This window comes from Lichenostomus cassidix, chromosome 3 (assembly GCF_008360975.1).
Source record: "Lichenostomus cassidix isolate B80296 chromosome 3, HeHo_3.0, whole genome shotgun sequence".
NCBI classification, from domain to species: Eukaryota; Metazoa; Chordata; class Aves; order Passeriformes; family Meliphagidae; genus Lichenostomus; species Lichenostomus cassidix.
Genome location: NC_139483.1, coordinates 49,761,107 through 49,780,711, shown reverse-complemented (window position 1 = coordinate 49,780,711; position 19,605 = coordinate 49,761,107). Strand labels below are relative to the sequence as shown.

The 19,605-nt window shown below is 38.2% G+C and overlaps 1 long non-coding RNA gene across 3 annotated transcripts in view; it reads right to left on the bottom strand.

Annotated features, from left to right (window-relative positions):
* The window catches only part of LOC146439675 (uncharacterized), a 91,646-nt gene that overhangs the window by 5,258 nt on the left and 66,783 nt on the right, over positions 1-19,605 (bottom strand). The window contains exons 4-6 of one of the 3 annotated variants that reach the window (XR_014850871.1): positions 17,753-19,026; positions 14,360-14,532; positions 12,894-13,222 (exon numbers count right to left, since the gene is read on the bottom strand). This is a non-coding gene — a long non-coding RNA (uncharacterized LOC146439675). Of the gene's footprint in view, positions 1-5,395; positions 5,488-12,893; positions 13,223-14,359; positions 14,533-17,752; positions 19,027-19,605 lie in introns of those variants that run through there. The other 2 variants (XR_014850873.1, XR_014850874.1) reach the window with 2 other exon arrangements.

Here is a 19,605-nt window from a genome sequence, read left to right as displayed (position 1 = left end):
CCACTCAAGGGCAGTGGAGACCAAGCTTTACAAGTCCCACCCAATAAGCTTACTTTTATGGAACATTTCTGTATGCAAGCAAACTTAGTAAAAGGTGCCAAAGCAGAAGTGCACAAAACCAATGTTCCCTGTTTAAAGGGGTGGTACTGCAGCTGTGGAAACTTTCCTTACACTCCATGCCAATTTGTCTCATCTCCAAGCTCGTTGCTAAGCTCAACCACATTGCTGGTCTAACCAAACCAATGCATGTCCAAGTGACAATTTGCATGTGCAGCTAAGGGATAAGTACACAATCTGCATGGAGTTTCACATTCATTCATGCACAAACTTAATTTGGAAATGAAAAATTTTAAAAATTAAACCTTTTATTGCAGTCAGTGGCCATCAAGCTTTTAAATGGCAATTCATTGAGTTCCTATTTAGTTTTATGGGCCTGCCTAGATTTCCTTTTCATTTGGTTATGCTAGGTTTCTGAGCACCATGGCAAATTCTTGATAGTTTTTTCAGTGAGCTCTGTGCTCTGCAGAGATTACACAGTACTACCTATTATTGACTGGTTTCAAAATGCGGTCTCCTGTAACCCAAACTAAGGTGTGACCCTTATACCCATCATCTCAAAGTATGCAGAAATAAAATATTTGCACTTAGTTTATGAATCTTTATAAGTTTGATTGATTAAGGCTTCCAAGTTTTAAATTGTGTAAAACTACTTATCTGTGTAAAAGTAAAACTGGTTGTCCCAAGGCACTTGCCTGTTATGTTAATTTTATTTGGTTAATACAATACAGCAGTCTAGAGACTTCTGGAGCACAATGACAGAATGTTACATAGAAAAAACACTTTCTATCAATGCAATTTCAAAGAACCCTTTTAACCCATTAATTGCAAGGCATTTCACAAGTACATGCTGAACTTCACAACTCTCCCAAGAAGAAGAAGCTCAAAGGAAGAAGAAAATAAATTCATGCCAGCAACACCGATGGACAATTCTTTGTGATGGTGGTGTCTGAAATGATGGATGGCAATTACTGATGCTGTTAGCTCAGTGATCTCATAATGAGGAAATTCACAGAAGTTGCTTCTGGAAAAGAAATGACTGAGCTCTTGTCAAAAGTGTGCACCCAAGCTTTGCACATACAAAAGAATGGGAAGAGGGACAGCTGCCACTAAACTGGGAAGGAAATCCATGCAGGAAGAGACTTCAGCAAGCTTTCTCCCCATGTTTACCAAAAATTTGCTGCTATAGTGTATAGTCACTGGTAGTATCCAGCCCTGTGCCTGTTATTGAAGAGATCTTCTTTGTAGAAGATCTATTTCCAGATTAGAAAATAAAACATTCATCATGTTTTCACTTTATTGGTTATTTAAATGCTCATCTAAAGCTTCAAGTTACAACCTATTTTTGAAGTAATTTCATTCAGAGCTTCTTTACAAAAAGATATTTTAGAAAATGAATGTCCAGTATCTAACTATGTGCAACAGATGTAATTAAATGTTACTGCTTGCTCCTCAGGTGCACCTTCTTTGTCTATTCCAAAGAATTGCTTTTAGAACACTTTTAAACTTTAAAAGTCTGATGTAAGTAACTTCTCTGTTGTTCATTTAGTTAAAAAAGACAAATGTCTTGACATTTTTACTTTAAAGAGTTTTATAAAGTAGATATTCTTAAAAGAAAAAAAATGTAATATAGTTCAATAAATCACTTCTTGTTTATAAATAGAACCATATGTATGGTCACCCTTTAAAATTTTGCCAGCTGCCTTAGATAACTAACTTAATCACAGTATTTATAAATTGTAAATAGTCCCTGTAGTAAGTTTGGAGATATTTAAGAAACACTGCAGCTAGGCAGAGATCCAAATCATACTGAATTGTGTGGGATCCTTTCAACTGACTTTAGGAGAGTTTGCATTGGGCCCTTATTGAATTAGCTCCTTTCCCAAGACAAAGTTTGTAGGCTTCAAATATAGCTCCAAAAGCTTCTTTCCCTGTCATCAATGCCTGTATTTAAAACCTGACCTCTACTGAAAATCATGGAGTGCACCATATCAAAATCAGTGGATATTTCAGTGCATTAATCAGTCAAGCTTCCTGAAGGCTGGTGAGTGGACAGGACAAGGTTCCTGGTAACACCAGATACTGCACCAGCTGTACATGCAGATAGCGCAGGGGCTTCACCATTACCAAAGGTGCTCCCATCAAATGTTACAGCAAGGTTCTCATGTGATAGCATCTTCTGATAGGCAACCCCAGTGGGAGCCAAGCTCTGCAGCTTTGTGCCACAGTGAGCCAATTTATTACTTAATACACAGAAGGAAAATGAAAGACAGAACAGACAAACTGCATATTTACTATTTCTCATTTTCAGGGCCGGAGAAGAGGAAGACACAGCCAGTAGCACTTGATGACAAAGGGTAATATTCTGGCCCTGGATAATCTGAGCAAAACCTACTCTGCTCACAGCTCACTGCAAAGTGAACTGTTGCAGTTCTCACAAAGTATATTTAATTTGGTCATGCAGCCCACTGACCTTGCTACCAGTGAGAAAAACAACAGTGCTGTCAGTCATGCTTCAGGCAAGGAAAACAACTAACACATTCCCAGTTCCTCAATATGTCCCAGTATGGGCACACATACACATACCCGCACACACTTCAACATAGCCTGAACCAATACCATTAAAAGTTCACAAGTCAGTATGTAGTAAATATGGGTATTTTTATGTGCATATGCACATAAAAATTTTTGGATAGTTAACTGTTCTACTGTAAATATGGAAATACATATTCATTCCTCCTTTTCACTATTTACAACAAAAAACATGTTTTTAAAGAACAAAAATCTGAAAAAGTAAGTATTGTTTACTTTTACTACCATATTCCTCCAGCCAATTACAATGTCTCAGCTTTTGCCTGTGCTTTTAAGTATCTGGACTCAAACTAAAAAAAAAAAAAAAAAAGCTCCTCAAACCATAAAAATCAGACATTGAAATAGATGTGATATTTAAGTTTAACCATCACTGTATTAGTGTTTTGCAGGCTATTAATCTAATGACTGCCCATTGGAGAGAGGGAAATCCATAGTGAGACTTTGCAGGGGAATTACTGGCTAAACTGCAGCTGCAGGGGATGCATCAGAGATCAACATGGAGAAAATCCCCCACGGATGTCCCTTCTCTCCAAAAGGTGAGGTCACAGCTATACGAACCTCCAACTTCTATGGAAGTCATGGTGAGCATAAACTTGTCTTTGCCTGTGCACACCACCCAGCAATGGGCTGTGTGGACCATATTTGAAACTAAGTCAATACTACATTTCTTTAGAGGCACCCTCTGTACAAGGTCAGAGGACAATCTCTCCTGGCCATAGGAAACAAAAGCAATTACCTAAGATTTCAGCAATTGCAGCACACCAGGAGGAGGGCAGTCAAATTCAGATCTTTGCTAGATTTCTGTACCAAATCTAGCTTTTTTTTGTGAGGCTGGGTATGTGTTGATTATGGTCTTCAGCTTCTCTATAAATCACCAAATTAATGCCTGAATTTGGGGCTTCAGATATTGTCTGATCATTTTATTTGACCACAGTCAACCTCATTTTTCTCTTTTTCCTAGTCCCAGAAAAGAGATTATCATATTCCCTGAGACTCTCAAGTATCTCCGAGTCAGAGAAAACACAGATTTCAATGCAACAGTCCTAAAACCTAGGACCTGTGAAGTTTTATGTGAATTCGAAGTTTGTTCCACATATAATTCCCAAATAGCACTGAAGGTGGAAATTGCTTCTGTCGGGAAAATGTGGGAAAACATGCTTGCTGACATGCTTTGCATACTTCATCCTCAGGCAAACCGGTTTCACACAATTTAATTCATGGTCACCTGGGGAAGGGGAACAAATTGGGATTTACTGCTGGATGTGGGCTGTGCTTAATTTGTTGGTAGTGGTGGTGGTGGCCAGACATACAGTTTAGTAAGTTATCAGGTCTCCACACTTCCTGACCCCAAGAAAACCTCAATTAAGGAAAACTATTGATTTTTTTCTGTTGCCAGTCAATCAGAACCAGACTCCAACACACAGGTAGGAGCAGTTGCCCATGCCCAGCTCCTTCCTGACAGTCTGCTCTCTCAAGAGTCCTCCTAAACTTTATGGATCTCATATTCCAGATGAGAGCATTTAAATCCTGTAAATTACCTCCTACTGATGAAAAAGGGTGCAGATTGAAAAAACAAAAATTGTTGTTCCAAAGCACATGCCTTGAGAAACTTACGTTGCTTATCTGACATCCTATTTTGCACTGTGGTGGCATAACAAATGCTGACACAACATCTGAGAATGAGGGCAGCACAATAAAACACACACAAAGCTGGATTTAGGGAAGGCACTATACTTCATGTCGGATTAGGTACCTGATGGCAAGTCTCATCTTGTGTAGCCGGTCAAGCTGTTTCAGATGGCTTACACTACTGATATAAAGCTATTTATTTATATTTGTATCAATGGATAATTCATGGTAGGTCTCTTGAATAATTTATTTTAAGAGCTCTTTAATATTCTTTAGCATTTTATTTGCCTTCTATAATGGTGTTTAGACATATTAATCATTCAGAATAAGATGAGGATAAATTCTAAAAATTCCTTATCTCCCACAACTTCAAAGTAACACTCTGCTGAAGAAATAAAGCTATATGACTGCAAAAAAAAAAAGAAAAAAAAAAGCTTTCCCCTTAAAATATTCACTTTCAGTATGACTTCCATGTCATTTGTACTCAGCACACAAGACTGGAAACATTTTGGACTGCTTTCAACTCTGCTGAGGCCAATCCAGATGTTGAACCCAATATTTTTGTTTTTTACTTTCTATTCACTCAACACTAGGCATTGCCAAAATCTGCCTCTCTCCTTGTGCAATCTTTTTCATTAGTACAGAGAAATATGTAAAATGTTTTCAGCTGAAACATGCAGGAAGAAAAGATAGCCAGTTTATGTGAGAATAATTGATGAAACTATTTATTAAATATTGCCAGCAAGGCACCAAGAGTAATTACACCCAGTTGTCTTCCATTCCTCTTTGCAAAGATGACATTTTCTCATTCCTGTTTTCATTTCTCATGCTTTTGTCATAGTCACTGGCAGTAAAAGAGACTAAGCTCCTATTCTTTCCAAATTAAAAAAAAAAAAAATAAAAGAGTAAACCTGCATTTTGAGTGAGGGTTTAGTAATCTGGAGTGAAGTCTAATTGATGACTTCTAGTGTGAAAAAAATATCTGTTAAGGAGTATCCAATTCAAATAGACATTCTGCCTCAAATCACTTTATTTCTTTCCCTAGGTACCATTCTAAACATGAGGGAGAAATAAAGGAACAGAGGAGTAGAAGAGAGGAAGAAGTATTTTGGCTTACCACAATGTATTTACATATAAGGAGCTGCAAGAAATAGCACCAGTTGAGACCAAAGAACTTGAACTATGCCACTCCATTGCACAGACAGAAGCCTGAAAAATAAAGGAGAGGGAAATTTTATTTTCTGAGACAAAAATATTTCAAAAAAACAAGAAAAGCACACATTATAGTGGGGAATGTTTTTAAAGCCTTCTTTCAAATCTTCTTGGCAAATAAAGTTTTGTTTGGTTTGGTTAAAAGCAGTGTGGCTTATGCCTTTGGCATTCAAATTTACATTCTAATAAAAGTGTGCTTATAAACTTGAATAACCACACTGCACAGTCCCAAACACTGCACCCCTGAATCTAAAAGCTGCTACTGCCAACATATGTATTTTGCCCAGATCTCTCCATCTGCAATCAATTACTTTCCTTACTAGGACCAAAATTCACAGTCTTTTACAGCATATTCACAATTATTAAACTCTAGTTCTGCTCTCCAAAAATTGCAAATTTTTTTGTCATCTTTCCAATTCCATATCAAATGCATTCACTCTAATTATGGCTTTTCCATCAATTTGCAAAGCTTTGCAAGACCATGCTGGATTCTGAGAATGAAGTTGAACTTCCTTGACTTCCCTGAACATCCTCAACAAAGGGAGTTGCACACCAAGGTAACTGCTCATTTATACATGTGCAGCCCTGTTGGCTTCAAATTATTCTTTCTGATAGCCATGTATAACTCAAATTCTAGTGTCTTATTATTGGTGCAGTTGATTGGAATGTATTAGACTGTTGACAATGCACAATGCACATGAAGAAATAGATTAATTTCCTCTTTCTCCCTCACATCGCACCAAAGGACAAGGTTTGTTGAATAAAAAAGCTGCCACTTTCCAGATGAATTTTCACACTCTGCATGCAATTTAAAGAGCTACCTGATGTGCCTTATGATTTTGTTGGTCCTGTTGAAAGCAAAAAAACCTGCTATTTTGCCTACTGCTGCATCCTACTTCATCTGGAAAGCCCTAAGGGGTCCTGGAAAAAATTGCCTTTACTTAGCCAAATCAGCCAGAGAGTAGAGATTGATCTGGTCCTTGCTAACTCTAATTCCAGTTCCTCCGGATTCAGTCCAAGTTCTTCAGAGTGATAGAAAGTTTCTACAGTGTCAGAGCATAATATAGTGCCTTTCAAAACTCATATAGAGAATGGAGAGAGAAAGAGAAGAAAATTCTGGTAACTTTCGAATAACTCCCTTTGCATCACTGAGAATTTTTTTGAGGCTTAGACTTCATCATGAGAACTTACAAATGCCTATGTGAAGTTCCAGCTGAATCTGAAAGCTTTCTTTTCTGACAGACACGTGGACAGCAGAAAGCCTGCTGGTACTCAGAACTGATTTAATCAATTTTATACCAGAATTTGTAACCAAAATAACACATCTGACAAGAATCAGTGGGCAGTGACATGAGCTATACTTGCCTAAGACTTCCTTCAGGCTTAGACAAATCCCTGGGTGCTGGGCATATAAAGAAAGTCAATGAATTAACATTGGCATAAGAAAATAAGGAATCAGGCCCAATACATAGGAAGGCCTTGGCATTTTTACAACATTTACTACTAATCCTGTAGTATGTCTGATTCTAAGTGACAGCATGTGGCATTATCATAAATGTCAGTTGCATTATTGTTGCCACTTTTACCCCCTAATCTTAGGGAAAGCAGAGCTGTTAAGATGTTTGAAAAGAGATAGAATATTTTATCCTGATGTTATGGACATATGATCACTTGTAGCACTCTGCTATCATGAAGGGGAAAAGAAGTGCTAAAGCTCCTGAGCTGCTCTCATACAGTTTAGCAAATTACCGGGTCGACAGGTGTAAGTGGCAGAATGGGGGAAGAAGTGCTGTTAGCCAAACTTTTTGTGGTGCACCTGCCTCAGTGGAAGTGGGGTATGTGTGCACACATGGCAAATGGGGTAGTTGAAGGGGCTTACAAGAGATTACACAAAGTTGTAATGGGATGTCAAAGACTTATCTGTGTGTGCTAAATGAGTCACATGAGTCATTCTAAAAACTCCTGATAAAACCTGACTACCTTGACATCTTGGACTGCACGATGGATAGATAGATTGATAGATAGACAGATAGATAGATTAGATAGATAGATAGATAGATAGATAGATAGATAGATAGATAGATGATAGATAGATAGATAGATAGATAGAGATAGATAGATATAGATATAGATAGATAGATAGATAGATAGATAGATATAGATGATAGATAGATAGATAGATAGATAGATAGATGATAGATGATAGATAGATAATAGATAGATATAGATAGATCGATCTGCACCCCTCTGGTTTAGAAAAAAAAAGAATTTCTGAAGAACCTCCAAGACCCTGAAATCATAATTGAGTTTGTTTCATTTGTTATCCATTTTTTTTCTCTGAGAAGTAAAATATTAATACAATGTCTGTAAAAACTGCAGAGAAAGAGGGAATACAATTGTGGCTAGTAGAACAGTGTGACAAACATGAGAAATGGACCAAGATGGCTGCCAATGCTGATGAAACCTTTTAACCAGACTAGCAATACTGAGGGCAGAGCACACCAAACTAGTGACACTTCCACCATAACACCCAGTGCCATTGTTCATTGCAGCTCCAAGTTGTTTTCTGGGACCAGCATTAAGGACAACATAGCCATCACTCCTTCACAGATTAAATGGGAAAAAATTTGTGGGAGTGAAGGACTGGTAACCTTGTATTTCTTTTACTCAGAAAGGGCCTTTATTCACTTTCATGTGCTTACATTCCAGGTAAAGGAGCTTTAACATTAAAAGTATAATGTCAGTAGCACACAATCTTTAGAAAGAATACCATTAGCCAGCTTCAGGAATTTTAAACTTCAGTCGATCTTAAAACTGATCTAAGCAAATATAGGACTTGTAAAGCTAGTAAGAATATGCTCCTGACTGAGATTCTTTGGAATATCACAGGCATTGGTTGTAAATTAACATTTTTTACATTTACCAAACATCCTGTTAAGGCTTCTTAAGATTAGGCAGTTAATGTTACAATCAACTTTGTTTTAGAAAAATAAAATCTTTGTTTGAACACCAACCTTTGCCCTGAGGCACATCTGCTGAGGAAGACAAAAACAGGTTACATCATCTTGTTAGTTTAAGATGAGGCCCTCAAAATGTATATTGAAAACAGAATCTTAAGAAATCACATATTTTATTTTTATTATTCCAAGAATACTGAGTTGGCAAGCTTGTCCTTGAACTTGCACTGCCAAAATTAATACAATTATGCACAAAAGTCTTGTATTATACAAAACACAGTTTATATTTTCAAAATATTAACACTTGGCAGAAGTTCTTTCACCATGGAAGAATTTCAGCTTGTCTTACAAACAACTAAACTTACTGAATAACTCCACAAATGAAGTAGGAACAGTCCCTATCTGAAGTATTTACCAAATGAATACGAAAAAAAATGGGAGGTTGCTCTCTCACTTCCACCCAAGGAGAAACAGAACCGGACAGGCAGACCCAGCTCTCAGGGACACTTCAGAAATGGATCCACTGTTAGCACATTGTTGAATGCTTGGGTTCAGATAAATGTCTCAGCATCTTGCAGGAGTGTCCTGATCACCCATGCTCTCACTTCTGTCCTTCCAGCTCGCTGCAGTCATGGCAGGGGTCTCCCCACACAAAAGGTGGGGTGGAGGCTATAGAACACCTTGGACCAACACACTCACACCTTCCAGAAGCACCTACAACAGAACTGCTCGTGATCAAGGGCTGATGTGACCCAGCTTTGGTGAAAGGGAGGCTTCACCGCCTTGCTAGCCACAGCAAGGGACACAAGGGTGCATCTCTCCAGCTTTTTGCCCTGCTGAATCCTCTTCCTTGCCCTTCCAGCTGGGAGTGCATGGATGGACTGCTTCATCCGTCACCTGAGCTTGGGAAGCGTGAGCTTCAGGAAATCAGTGAGCAAGATGAAAGGGAAAGCATGGTCACTCATCTTGAAAGAACTCATTTCCCTTCCCAAATGCATCTTCCTCAGTTCATCCATCTTCCTGCCACCTCCCATTTTGAAGTGAGGTGCCTTTCTCTCCTTTTCTTTCTCCCTGTCACAGTCAAATTGTCTGCCTCTTTCATTCCCCCTTTTCAAGCATAACATAGCGCTATGGACAGGCAATATTTCTTCAAGGGTGTAAAACACACTTTTATTGTGCTGCAGGGATAGAAACACCCCTGACAGTGCACCTCCAGAGAGGTGGGACACTTGCCTCTTGTATAGATTTTAGCTTTAGAGGAAGCTTACAGGAGATAGCAAAATAACTGCAGGTAACATTTCCAATATCAAAGACTTCTTTAGACCTGACTGGCTGATGCAAATTATTGTATGGCTTTCTGATGACCCTGGTATTGTCTTGAAAAGAGAAGCAGTCCATTGTACTTTATACACAACTTCTAGGATTTAGTGCACAAAATAGCCCAGGAAGTGTATCTCTACATCCTCAGGCACCCACTAACAACTGTCAGTGCCCACTTGCTCCAGTTTTCAAAAATTCAGAATTTTAATGCCATTTTTATTTCCATGAAATCTTCACTATTTTCAGCTGTCCAAATATCATTGTTTCAATAAAATACTGGCACTGCAATGTTCCACAAGAGCCTTTTAAAAGAGCTGAGTTATAAAGTGTTACCCAAAGGGTATTTTGTCTCATTCAAACGGAATAATAACAAAATTAATCCCGGGAGGAAAAATACAAGAGCTTTTACAGGGAATTTAATTTTTATATGTCCAGTTGACACCCAGTCTTTAGTGAATTGAGTGAAAGCTGGTTCCTCAGAATAGATTCAATTTTCTTATGATTATGATGGAGAACTTTCTGTGTCATGTTAAATCATTGCCAAGTAATGTTAGTTAAATATGTAGTCATGATCATTGCACATGCCATGGATCTTAAGATCTGAAAAATTCATGCATCAAAAGCTTCAGAATTAGATGGAATAAGTTAATCAGATAAATCCAAAAGACTGGAAAATAAGACAGCCAAAATTATTTGGCTTCTAACCATAGTATTGGTCGAGTTGGCTCCTTCAAGTTTATCCAGAGAAGCAGGGAGTGGGTTAGGTTCACAGCCCAGATCTCTTGGCTATCTGGTTGGTGTCAATCTAGAGCTCCATCAAACAGTGCAGCTTGTGCTCAGGGTGAAGGGCTTTTTAAAGCTTAGGGTGCTACCGTATCAACCAATAATCCTGACGGAAAATTAAATATTTCTTTATGTATGCTGCTGGGAGAGCAATCCAAAGGGCATGAAGATCTTATGAAGACATCCTTGTTTTTCCAAGAATCTTCAGATTGAGGTTTTCCATGAGATTTAAGTGCTTGAAAATACACATTTGCAAACCCTGGCCGAACTTCCAAAATACCTTCCTTCAACTTGAGGGTCATGCACCCTGTGAAACTCTGGCCCTCAATCACAGAAGTCAAACAGTGAAGCATCAAGTAGCTTGTCCAGATTATTTAGCTACTTCTTCTGGAATAAGCACTTTATGATAATGTCATTCTACAAGATTGCCAGAAGGTTGCATTCTCTTATTCTCAGGATGTTTTGTCCAGGATTTCACTCAAACCAGCTGCTCCTTCAATCTCATTTATTTTCATTTTGCACTATATCACATGTTTCAAAACAGAAATTAGAAGCCTGGAAACTTTGTGAAAAAGGCTTCTAAATAAGGTGGTATTAAAATCAGGAGTTTCCTCCCTACAAAAGTGCTCCAAATTAATCAAGGGATAGTTTAAGCTGAGGGTGGTATTCAGCATTACCTAACTTTTGGTCCTTCTTGATACTGATGGGAGCTTGTTTTTATGTGTTGCCTCTTTAATGACCCAAGAGAAGTGAATATATCGCCTAAGTCCATTTCTCACAACATATTTGTAGGTCTCACACAGCATGACTAAGACAATAGCCACGACTTAATACCCTGGTTAGCAGCACATCTACATAGCCAGCTGACTGAATTATTGTTCAGAAATATTCTAACTAACCTTAATTAAGAAGCAGAATAAATCAGGCTTTGTGGAAGTCAATTCCATAATGGCTAGGTGCTTTCCAGCATTAAGTGAGGTTATATTAAGCTGCAACCTGCAATACAGACATAGTAATGAAATTTCTGGCAAAATGAAGCCACAAAAACTGAACCACCTGTATATCCTCAAGTCAGTCCTCTCCAAGTAGGGTTGGTACAACAGTAGGAAAGTAAGTATAAAAGTCGCTGGAGCTTTCCCTCTGGCAGATTTCCAGGAACACTTCACCCACAGGCAGAGACCCTGTGCAAGGATTTCATTTAACTCTAGACCCTTTTGCCCTAAGTGAGAATATATCAGTATCCTGCACTCCCAATGAGGCACTTTTCTCTTACAGCAAATCTCTTGTAAGTCAGTAGTCTCTCAGTTTGATTCTTCAAATCTATCATAGGGGTTCTTATAAGACTCAGTTCATGCTGCTTCACCACTAGACAAACATGCCATCTAAATGAGATTATTGTACCAGGCATCTCAAGCTCAGCAAGGTACTAGAGTTCCAGATACTCCTTTGGCTCCCTGCATGACGGAGCAGCTTGGCACTACTTGGAGTTTCGGCAAGTGGTACAATTTTCAACTTGTTTCATCCAGAGCTTACATAGTGATGGACAGTCAGGCTGTAAGCCCGGGAAGCAGGAAGGGAGCTTGTTTGCTCAGCCTGAATCTCTAGGGTACGCTCACTGCTGTTCTAATGTAAATGTTTATGAGGGATGCAATAAAATATTAAACTAAATGAATAATTGATATTTACTTTATAGTAATTCAGAACCTTGCTTGTTTGAATAAAATACATTATTTACAATATTCTACTTAACTAGGAGTGATTTCTCTTTGTTCATGCCACTTACTAATTACTTGTTCCATCTGACACATTTGCCAGAGCCATATTGAGATGGTTATTGGATGTCAGTGTTTAAGGGCTTAGTACCCATTTTCTAGATATTCTCTAACATGAAAAGAAAAGCTTCACAAACATATTTCTTGCACAGTATATGATCTTTATCTTTAATAGATCTTTGACATACACAATCATTATCAAGATGGAGGTATATTAATTAAAGCTGAATGATGGAAAAAGATCCTCAAAGTGGTTTATCTAGCACACAGCTTGAATTCAATATACTAGATTTTTGCTTATAATATGCCTTATGCACAAATATTGAAATGATAATTTCATTTTAAAAGTCTCCAAATCTTAAAAACTGCATACCTGAAGTGCATCCTCCAGAAAAAAATATTCATTTGTTAAAAGGCTTCAGTCATCCAATTAAAGAACAGAAACTGAACCTCATTATTAATGCAAGCCCTGAAAAGTGAGTAGTTAAAACTGACAGTCTACAAACAACACATAGCTTGAAAATTATCCATCCAAAACGCCCACAGCAAATTTACAAATTCCAAACACAGGTAATGCAAACAATTCACTTTTATTCCAGTTAATTATGTAATCAGTTCAATTAGTACAGTCCAATCTCACACATCAATTCATGTTACATATCAACAGCCCTCTAACATGCCACTAACCCAGTGCCCACTCATGTTTTGTGCATACTTGGGTGATTATGGAATGTGCAGCGAAGGAATATCTTTTCCCTGCTGAAAGCAGGTATGCTGCACTCAGCAACTTTCACAACCGTTCTTTTATCACTGCAGTGTGAGAAACACCCAGAAAAGAAGAGGAGGAACACTGTATGTGGGTTGCTGCCAAAAGTTCCACCATCCAATTACACTGGGAATCTGCAGGAGTAAAAAATGTTATAATACTGTTATAATAAACATGACATAACTCAGACAAAATGCTTTTCACAAATTAAGTGCTAAGTGTTTCCTCCTTGAGACATAATCAATGCAATTGTGGAGTGGTTGAAAGGCAGGCTGCATGCATTTAGCCTCTTGAAGAATAGCTTTGGAGAAGAGTTCCCAATAATCATGTGGGTATCCTGATTGCTAATTCCTACTGATAGATTAAAAACTAAGTGAATATTTATGCTGGTAAAATATCAGTCACCTTCTCTGGCTGATGCTTTACAGGTAAGCAAGAGGAGACTTCTACTATTTTGTAGTGTTATGCCAGTAAAATCAGTCTGGAATTATAAAATGCCAGGTTGCAATTTATAAAGTTACTTCACCTCTGAATGAACTCTGAAATTTTTCACGGAGTTATTGGAGAGTTGGCGTGCACAAGAAACAGTGGACTGAACTTCTGGGGAAAAAAATCACTGATTATTTCAGAGATCACCTAGAGAAGGGATCTAAGACTAGAATCCAGCTTCCCTTTAAGCTGATCTGAATGCAAAAATCATAAAAAACGTATCACCACTGAAGAAATTTTTGGCTCCACTATGGACTTTTCAATTTTCAAACAGTTGTTTTGGGGGGTTAGAGTAGGCTACACCTGCATTTATGTGTTTTTTCACTGTGTTCTTTTTATATGTGGAATTTTAATAGATATGTTTTATGCAATTCCATTTAGGTTTTGTCTACAATTTTGCAAAAGAAAATTTCTATTACTAAGAGCTACACCTTTTTTACCTGCAGAGGACTTAATACACAATGCTCCTACTTAATTGTTATTATATTGTACTTCACACACACATGGAAAAAAATAATCAAACTCAGCAAAATAATACTGTAACTAAAAAAAAAATCCAACTTAATTCCAATCCTTTACTCCAATCCTGTGCTGTTTTCCATGCATACAGAGGAACTTTAGGGTAAGATTGATAAGACTTTGGACATCTCTGACTTAGAAGCATGAAGTACTGGCCTAAGTTAGTCATATAGAGTTTTTAATAATCCATTAAATAAAAAAAGGAACTTTTAAAGCATGAATCTCCTCCCAGAGTAAGCATCCACACCAGCCAAGTGAATTACCTTCTGGGAATATCTATTTTTCTCCACAAACTTCAAGAGAGTCAGGGTGTCTGCATTGCAAAAGTCTGTGATGAATACTACTGATTGGATTTCACTTTTAATTTAAAAGAAAACAAAAGTCTTCAAGAAAACTGTGTATCCACATATTATGAGCTTCTGTTCAGCAGTTTAACCTAAACAGGAAATGAAGATGGAAAATCTCAGACGTGGTGAGAAATAATGCAAAAAAACAGATAGCAAGAATCACAGTGCCATGAATGTTTTAATCTGTGCAATAATGTGGCTTCTTCAGGAGACCACAGCATCTTAATCAGGCAGCATCACACAATTTGTTCATACCTGCATTTGAACTTCAGCAAAGTAAGAACAAAGCATTTCAGATTGAACACAACCCTCCCACAGCCTTTCACACAGGAAGTACTTTTCTCCCTGAGCAGTGGCAGGAACAACATGGGATGAACTGACCTAACCCCCAATCTCTATCTCCCTGTGCTGCTGAGGGGGAAGAGGTAGAGGTGGGAAGGAGGGAGGGGAGGGGGGGAAGGAGTTTTTAAGATTTATTTTACTCCTTGTTACCCTGCTCTAATTTTGTCAGAAATAAATTCAATTAATATCCTGAAGTTGAGTCTCTTTTACTGCGATGGTGTTCAGTGTTCGATTGCTCATTATTTCTACTCATGAGCCCCTCGTTGTATTGTCTCTCCCCTGTCCGCTGTTGGAGGGGAGTGATAGCACAGCTTTAGAGGGTGCCTGGCATCAGTCAGGGTCAACATCCCACTAGTGGCCTAATATCTGTTGAAACTGGAGTAATTGCTTGAAGTTAAGTACTCCAGCCATTAGGGTTCCCAATGCAGTTCCAGAAATGAGGAACGAGATAATTCATCTCTCTTTTTCAAGGAGGATGTATGTCCTTCCAGACAGCAATACAAAGGGAGGCCATGAGCCTGAGAACACATATGAACATTGCTTTCTAGAAACATTAAAAAGCTTTCCACCTGCCAAACATAAAAGACACTAGCCACACTATACAATACACTTTTCAAGTCAAAGTGCCTGAAGCGTCTCTGTGTCTGTTTTCAGACCAATTACATCAAGGTCTAATTGATTTTGGTTGCTTCTTTAAATCCTTGACTTCTTAAATGTCCAGCTATTGTCGTTTTACTGCTGCATTTTGTAGTCCAGTATCCTTCAGGGAGGCTTGACATAGATTGCTCCAGCCTGCAGTTAAAAGGAGCAGCAGTACCATGGATTGTGTGACCCTGCTATCTTCAAAAACCACCTTTCCTTCAAACTGTAAACAAGAGCTTGCTGAGGATTTATTAGTGCATGTGCAGAGTAAACAAAAGCCTACAAGGATCGTGTCAGATTACACTACCTGTGAGTGGTGGTTTGCAAGGCTCTCTGAAGGAACCTACTGCATTTGTGAATTATTGCAAGCCTGGCAAAATCATGAAATGATGAGAGCTTAAGAGGATACTGGATAATAAGTTGACAAATCATTCTCCATCCTCTGCATCCATAACATGCTTAGTGATATCTGAATTTTCACATTGCGTCACTTTAAAATGGTTAGTTGTAAACATGACTAAAACTAAAAGGATTAACATTCCTTAGATATTTCACCTAAACCAGCTACTCCAAAGGAGGCATTTAGCCCAAGCATTTCTCATGTCTTCAACTTTCCTCTGTGACACAACACTCAGGAAAAATGAAAGGTACTTCTCAAAATTTGTAAGTGAATTTAGTGCTTGTGAAAATGAAGGATTTATAAAACCCTAATTAGAGCCAAACACATTGCAGAAATTTACATTCAAAGAAACCAACACAAGTTCTTCATCTCTAACTTGAAACACTCTAACTTCCTGATCCTTCCTCAAATTCACATTAGTGGTTTAAAAATCATAAAAAACATGCTTACAGCATATTCATGCTTTGCTTATACTTGGTGAATGCTTAATGAAAAAGGAATTATCTTTCTTTTTAAACACACCTCCTGAATTAAGGTGTGCCCCACAGATCACCTTTCACACAGGCATGTATATTTGTTCATTTTCTTTCTCAAGGAAGAGATTCCAAAAATGAAATCCATGTTAGGGAACATGTAAAGGGCTTGCCCTAAAAATACCAAACAATCCCCTCTCATGCCTCCCCAGAACTGGAGCTGACCTGACTAGAATAATTTCAGACTATTTTCTGGGAAATGCCTTAAACCGTGCCCCATAGTGTGATATTGACATAACCTATGTCTGCTCTGTGGACTCCAGGAGCATTTCCCAGTTTTTGTAACAGTCATTCCCCTCCCCACACAGGCTCACATAGCCTGGTTCCCATGTAGAAATACCACCCCAAAAAAGAACATGTCAAAGTGAATGGCTTTGACTTCCACTGGGAAATGAAGATGGATACTGGTGGATTGGGAAATGAGGACTAGAGAATCAAATGCTATTTATTTATGGATCAAATATGAAAAGAGCAGCACAAAAAAAATTCCATGTATTCATACTATGTTTCCTTGAATTCCAGATAGCCATAAATCTAAGGAAAAAGTTAAAAATTTGGTCCATTTCTACTTCTGCTGACAGGGAATCCACTCAGAAACCATTCTTAATGTTAGAAAGAGTCTGTATGCAATAAAGGAACATAATCAGATTGAGAAAAAAATGTGCATAAAAGAAATTCTTAGAGTAATTTTTTCCCACATTTCTTTTACCTTTGGATAATGAGCATGCTATCCAAACAGCTGACTATACAAAACAGCCAATGCTGTGATCCAGACATAATAGTGATGAGCAGCTAATCAGAAACCACCCTAAAATAAATCCTGCACAGTATTCTTTATCCTTAAAAGCCTGTCTTGGCACTAGTTTGACTCTGTGAAATGTCCATACTTTACTAGGAACTTTTCTCATGCAGGGTATGAAAATGCCTGAAATAAAGAAAACATAAGAAGAGGTAACACTCTGTTCTTCAGGGAGCTGCTGCAACCTTCCCTAGAGCTGTCCATCTCAGAAAACTGGGGGGAACAGAAAACTTCCCACTGTCATAGACAGTTGCTGTGGTGTGAAGGACTCCAGGAGGCTGGTCAGATGCCCCATCAGAAGCACAAAGTGTCAGGATCCTGGGTACAGGAAAAGTTGATGGAAAAGAGGAGGAAGAAAAATTGGGGCAGGGAGAGGAAGGTGCCCCTCTATAGAGGTGCCTAGTGAGATCTTAAAGCCCTTCTGTCAATATTTGCCATGGTCTGAGGAAGAAACAGGCTGCTCTGCTTTGTGGTCTCTGTAGTGCCTTGCCCTGCACTCCTCATACTCAGTCCAAGATCTCAGTGAAGGCAGCAGGCAGAACACTCCTGCCAAAATCCATCATTGAAAGAGAGACCCCATCACATTATCTTACCTGTGCCCGTGGGCTCAGCCACAGCATTGGCCCCCTGTGCTCAACTCGACTCAGCTCCACAGCTCTCCCCAAGATGAGGTGTCCATCACAAGTCAGGTGGTCTCCAGCCACAGGTCTGACACATCTCCCAGACTCCCTGCAGCCAAGTTTGCCCCTCACTCTGAATTTGGCTATATTGTCTACTAAGTTGATGCTTTTTGATTGTGATAGATCACTGACTCACCTCCTGAGGATCTCTTGGATGATTAGAATTTTTTGGAGGCATGTATAAATTGGAGACTGCTCCACATGTCTGCTCCAGAACAATTGGAGGAGACTAATGTGTTTTTGTTGGTGAGAGAGCCAGGCAAGTGTCTATGTATCAGATGTAAAATGATATTGAAATAACAAAGCATTTACTTAAATTCACATTATTCAAACAAAAGGCAACCTCACCTATTTTCTCTTTTCAGATAGGATATTGACAGGTCCAGTTTTTTATTCAGTTCACTTGAGACTTTAACATAACAACTAAACCTTATGCTGTTAAATTCCCAGAAATCATTTTTATGTGGCCAAAGAAAGGCATGGACACTAGAGATTTTAAGAAAACACAGCGGTGTTTATTTGATTTTCTTGTTACATAAATGGATTTTATGTACTGGAAAAGTAACTAATCTTGATGGATGTGCATGTGGTAATACAGCTGATGGTTACTGAAGCCAGACAATGTGAGCTTTCTCTTTCCAAGCCTCTTATTGAGAAACTGTTCTGATACTTAAGTAAATAAAATGACAAAAAGAAAGGGGATAAAAACACAGAGCTGATTAAGATCAAATTAAAAATAAATCAACAGCAAGTCCTACTGAAATGCAACTCCAGAAGCTGCAGCAGTGTCAGAGCATAATGCAAATGAATAAAAATGCATTGATCTCTAGACACAAACATAACGGTCATTTCTTCATATACATAATTTGGGCATTTTAAAAGACATTTGTTTAGAATTTCTAAATTGATTCAGCTCATGAGATCATTGCACAGCAACCTCCAAAAAAATGATAAAGCTTATCAAAGCAGTTGATGGATTACACTTCCCCACATACAATAGGGCAGTATGAAATATCTTTCTCTACTTTGTCATCCTAAGCTTCAAACATAATAATTCTCTATGTGTGTCATTTGGATGTCTATCCAGAGCAACTCCTTTCTTTCCCCACATTTTTTTATCTGCTTTTTACTCCAATACTGAAAATCAGTGATTTATTTTAACTTTAGAAGTATGCAGGATGCTACATCTGCAAAACAAGAAAAAACAAAATATGGAGCTAAACGTCCAGCACAACTTAAAAGGTATAAGAAAACAAACAAACAAATAAAAAAAAAAAACAAAAACACTTGCAAACTTCTAGCTATGTGCCTTTCTTAAAGCATATTAATAGCTCTATGAAAGTCACATGGAAAGTTGTTCTTTTAAATCTGTTCTCTTAAACATCAGCCCACTGAGCATTAAGTTAACTTGCTTACGTAGACACAGTTGCCACACAGACCTTAGCGTTGGCTCATCTCCAGTCCTAATGTTGCGGCTCTTACATTGCTTAAGACACTTGGGTTATCTCCTATTCCTTTTGGAAAATGCATTGGAAACTTGAAGTTCCATCTCAGTGTTACCAGAGATGTTCATTTAATGATAGAAATTAGAGACTGAAATAGAATCTTAAGTCATTTTATCCTGCAGAAACATATTGCAACAGCTCAGGCCTCTTAAAGAGCACTGCAAATGTCAGCAACAAGCATAAGTGCAAGCACTTTCCTTGAATACCTGACTATTTTCCACACCTCTTAATATATTTATTTTAAGCAATAAGTCCAGCTGC